This window comes from Lactuca sativa, chromosome 1 (genome assembly GCF_002870075.4).
Source record: "Lactuca sativa cultivar Salinas chromosome 1, Lsat_Salinas_v11, whole genome shotgun sequence".
In the NCBI taxonomy this organism is placed as follows: domain Eukaryota; kingdom Viridiplantae; phylum Streptophyta; class Magnoliopsida; order Asterales; family Asteraceae; genus Lactuca; species Lactuca sativa.
This window is the reverse complement of record NC_056623.2, coordinates 247,729,594-247,735,563: the sequence shown is the minus strand read 5'-3', so window position 1 is coordinate 247,735,563 and position 5,970 is coordinate 247,729,594.

Genomic DNA, 5,970 nt, shown 5'->3' with positions numbered 1-5,970 from the left:
CATCATTATTTCACCAAATGCGAACCCGTTTTTCCATTCCAGATGCGAACACAAGTCATAGATGCGAACTCATGTTTGACATACTCAAATGCGAACACAAATTGATTATGCGAACTCAATTGATTTCATATGCGAATCCACTACAGCAAGATGCGAACAAACATTCCCAGCAATAACAAACTAAACTCAAACGATATCCCAATTCATTCCAGACTTCGCTTTTTCTTCACAGTTAACCCCAAAAGCAAATACCCTGATTGGCTTTCAAAATCCATGGTTTCGCATTCCAGTTGATGTTACTCATCAAACTATCAACATCATTCTTCCCTGTAGACGCGAACTAACACACATACAACATAAAAATCGAACCCCAAAATCTATTTCATTTATCAATCGACTTCTCAAAATCTTCCCACTTCGTTACGAACATTCCTAGTCGATCAATAACCCAAATCAATTTCGAATGTGACTTTAACAGATCTTAGAACCGATTTCTTCATCAAACACAAAATTTCGAGTTATCAATACAAACCAAACTATCGAGCAAAAAAAATCGAACCAAAATAATCAATTCTTTTTCCAGTTTATCAACATCAACCAACGATCAATTTCCGACTCTCAAAACAATTCGCAAGTTTCAAACACCCTTCACAGTCAAATCAAAATCACCGACTAACAAAATCAACATGCTTCGTCTCCATTCAAACCACTGACTCCATATGTTTCAATTTCAAATCATCAACTACTGAATCCAAGGAATACCAATATTCGCATACAAACCCTCAAAATTGATTTACCCAAGAACCTGTTAATCGTAACTCATTCGATTTTGGAATCCTTCCCCGATTCACTTCTCGATCGATTATTGTTCGACCCTTGTTTTCAACGATCGTTAACAACAAACAATAGAACACAAATTTCAGATTCTTAAATTCAAACAAATCAAAAATCGATTCCAGAATCAAAATAGAATGAACATCGACCGGGAAGAAAAAAATGAGATTACGAGATTATGAAATCAAGAACAATTGATGGTACAAGAACGATATGCGTATGCTGTAAGAAAGAAATCAGTGACAATGTTATTGTATTATCCATTTCAATTGACTGGGCTAACTCAATGATAATGGATCAAAATAACTTTGGGCTAACATTTTGAGATGAACAATATCGGGAAAAAAAATTGAATATGAATGGAAATTAGGCTGGTTTACATGAACAGTGAAATTCACTTTTGATAAAATGATTTTGGTTTTGATCTTAAACAAAAAATAATTGGATGAATCAATGGGGTTGAAACGGATTAGATCCAATGAGGCAAATCGATCTAAAATGAAAAACGCAAAATACGAATCGAAATCATGGATGTTTTGGAATCCATTTAAGAATTTGAGTTACCTTTTTGACGAATCGAGTTCCGTTTTCAACGAACGAATCAAATTTGGAAGATCTTGGTTCTTTTGTCGGAATGAGAAAATCTCCAAATCGAACATTGTACCACCCACTATGTGAGATGTACAACTCGTTCTTCGTGTTCTTCATCAAACCAAGAACATCTTCAAAAGAACCACCAACACATTTGGGTTTTGACTTCAAATTCAATTCAACACTTGGAGATTGTTGCTTTGGAACCCAAATTTGCTTCACGAATTTCGGCTTCACAACATATGATGATTTTTGTGAGTAAACCCGCTTATTCTTCCGATTCATCTTCTTCTTCTTTTTCTTTCTCATCTTTTTGCATCTTGAAGATTTGACTTCATGAACAAACCCACTTTCAACAACATGAACATTTTGAGTTTGAATCAAATCTTTTGGAGCTTGATATTTGTGAATTTCTTGAACCACCGACTTCCGATAAGGAATCATTCCTTCAAACGAATCACAAGAACACAAAATATCATCGGTTTGAACTCCAATTGAGCAAAAAACTTTTTCATCTTGAAAATCAACTTGAACTCCTTTTTCTTGAACATCATCATCATCAAGAACACCATCCCGAGCTTCACGACAATTTGCATAATATTCAAGTTTATTTCTTCCATATTTGCATTCAGCACGAGAAATTCCTTTTATGACTTCTCCATCTCTTCTATTTCTTCGTCTCTTTTGATATGTTGTAATCAATCGGTCAAACAAATGTTTGTTTTGAAAAATTGGACAACTAATTAATTCTCCAACTTCATTCTTTTCTCCATTTACAACAATATCATATTCACTTATCAATCCAACAGTTAAGCTCTTAAGAAGATATTCAAATGAGCATTCATATTGAACATCTTCACTACAAATCATCCATTTCTCCATGATTACAAGAACTTGAAATTTTCTAGAGAGAGAAAGTGATTTTGAATGGGTTTTCTAGAAAGAGAAAGTGATACAAACAAGTATTCTAGAGAGAGAAAGTCAAATTATGGATCAAATCAAAGAAAAACTCGACTTCTAGAGCACAAAAACACACTAACCACGAAGATCAATGAACAATAAGAATCACCAAATCAAAAATAGCCATCAAGGATCAATTCTTGATGAAATCAAGAACACCCGCTCTGATACCAATTTTAGTGGTGTTGATTATGATGGCATGTGCGAAATTAGAAAGATCTAGTGATTCATCATACAAAATTTAAGAACACATGGAGTAAATAAATCTTTGTAAGCTCTTATTAGATCTAGAAAGATTATACAAATGGGTTTGTATATAATTTCTCTCTCTAGTCTAACACTCCAAAAATGGACTCTTACATAATGGGAGTCACTAACTTCCTATTTATAGGAAAAGACTCAACTCATTTGCACATACAAAGAGGAAAGCCTAAACAATACATCCAAGCATGACTTTGCACCCTAACAGTTGCCTTCACCATAGCAACTTGACAGGATGATTTATTATGAGAGAAGGAATATTATTAATATATTATGAGAATAATATAATGGATAATAATATTATTTGATTAATATAAGTCATAAATTAATTAGGAATTAATTTGGTGACTTAAAGAGATTAATTGAATAAAGGGGCATAAACTGTCAATTGTGTGATAGTTATACTTTGGGCTATAAATCCCTTATGGATAAAGGGTGGCCGGTTTTATGGACTTTGGATAGGCCTTAAAATCGTCCATGGCTTATCATGGAAGGGATTAGGATTGCTTAGGGCCTAAGTTATCCAATTAGGGTTTAAGGGTGAAACGATTCATGATGTCTTACATAAAGACTAAACCAGTCTTTTGCTATAATATTTCCATTTCAATTTGCCAAGTTCTCATAATTCAGATTATGAACAGGGATTCCGTAATCATAATCGAATTTTAGAACGCAAATAATGGACCCATATACAGAATTTCCTTATGTTGAGCCATTCCAACATGAAATTCATATATATCCTTGACTAAATGATTAAAACCTCACGATCTAAGCTTATAGATTTGAGATGAAGCATAATTTCCTCTCCCTTAATTATAGCAAAACAAATTTTTCCCAATTGAAACTTTTGTTTTCTATAATTAACATTGCTAACTTGCAATACTTATCATAATTATCATGCTCCCACTAACATGATGATTATTAGCATAACACTTATGCTCCCACTAGCTTTGACATGTACTCAGAAATCAACTGGACAGTTTGAAATTTAGATTCATACACCCTTTCCGTAGATAGCTCACCTGTGTGTCTAAGCAATTTCAAGAACCATGAAAAGGGATACCGTAATCATAGTCTCAATTGCTTAGGCATTTGCCATTTCTCACAAGTCCATGTTAGTGTGCCGGTTAACCACACGCGCTCCACTAACGACTTTTGAAAATGCAAATAACACAATCGATATCTTCGTAAAATCTACTTAGTGAAAGCGTTTCCTCACCATCATTTTCATGAATCGGGGAGAAACCTTATGACACATAGATTTATATGGTGTATGAGTTCCTACCCATATGAATTTGTCAAACCATAATCACAAGACAAAGATAATGACAAATCCAAAACCATATGGACTGAACTCAATCTTAATTTCTTGCCACCTAGCAGCTCAAGGGCCTGCCATTGCTTCCAAGTTGTTGTGCAACCAATGGAGAACTCTAAGAACTCATATGCAAAGCCAACTTTAACTGGAAAGGGCACAGATATGTCAACACGATAGGTTATAAACCTCAAGTCGTGTGCTAGATAAGAACTTCAGGTTTTATTCTTGATTGGTTCTTGAGACTTTCAAGACCTTTAAGACTCCCACTGTCCTCTTGACATATAAGACTTTCTTGTCAGTTATTTAAGAGATAGTGTGGATTCTAATCAAGACAAACACTTCACAAAATTGGCCTAAGTTGGTCTTTGTTTTATCCAAAACATCACAACTTACCAATTTCAAATGTACAAGAGTAGAAAACTTTTACTCTTACATTTGACAAGTGTTTTAAACCTTCTTTAAGACATGTCACTCAAGTTACAATCTTGGAGTATGACTCTAAGACTTGTATTGGAACGAAGTATGACTCATCTTCTTGATTTAACCATTTCAACAATTCAAGTTCCTCTTCTTAGTCATAAGAATACACTAAGATTTCCTTAGAGAACTAACTTTGATATGGTTTCTTAATCATTAAGATGATCACAAAACTGATACTAAAGTACTCTCCCATCTTTTCAGATTTGAGAAACTTTTATCCTTCTGCCTAAGTTGATTCTTCTTATTCGCTCTACCTTACATTGAAACTTTTCCAATGTCTCAGAATTATACTTTAGCCTGTAAGTATAACCATATTTACTAAGCTTTAGTAAATTATGACGAATAATCTTATCGATCTTTTGTGGTGGACTCAATCAGTGCACAAGAATGTGTACTCGATCCCTTAGTCCTTTACTTGACTCACACATCCATGTGACCGAGTAATTAGTCTTAATTTTTCCAATACTTGAAAGTTCTCATTCATCATGCTATACACCTTGCATGATTCCAAGTCCCGGTCCAATTGAAACTTGGTTGATGAGAATCTTTCCTTATTTGGTAAATTTAGACATTACCACAAATGAAAGAATCAATTTCATATTTCCACTCTTGCTCTTAATGGAATCATATAAGCAACAATTTTTCCTCAAATGCCATTGTAAGGATATTTTAAAATCTAAAAATTTTCCTTTATTTTAAAATTTTGCGGAAAAAACTTGTCCTTATAATTCATATGAAAACTTGTTGTTATCTTTTCCTAAGCAATATCTCATAACTCCTAAGAAGTAGCTCAAGAATCCGATCTTCAAGCTATGCGATAGAAATCCATCTACGCCATCAGATTCAGCATATTCTTACTTTAAGTTTCTTCATTTTTTCTTTGATTCTTAAAACATCACCATGTGACCAAGTCACATCATGTATCAAGAATCTCAGAATAGAAACTTAACAGAGTTAGATAGTGGACTTTACCTGAAGTAGAGTCAAACTTATTGACTTTAACATCCTTAGGTAAATTTGGCAGTTTCGCAACCAATGCCCCTTCCTTTGGCAATATAAACATATGGACCCTTTCATGATGGTACACGGGACTATCATAGACTTAGCTTTTCTTTTTACCATTTGGTCAACCGAGTTGACTATGGCCGATCCCTTTCCACTGGGAAGAGAGAGCTTTACTAGATATCCAATGTCATCATTGTCAATGTCCATACAGTTTTAAGGAAGTTGATCTTAACAAATAAATAAGATCATTAAGGGTCTTGTCATAGTCTGTTTCATAGGTGTCCCAAAGGAACTCACTATGTGACTTAGAAAGTGATTGAACCACCAACTTTCTCAAGACTTTGACACCCAACTCTCCCGGCTTGTCAGTATGTGACTACATCTCCAAGATGTGTTCACACCTAGACCTTGCCAATAAGGCTTGAGTGACCTTAAACTTTTCCAAGAACGTGTGGGTTAGGGAGAATAATTTGAGGAGGAGAAAGAAGTATGATATCCATGGGACATCATCTTCATTAGGA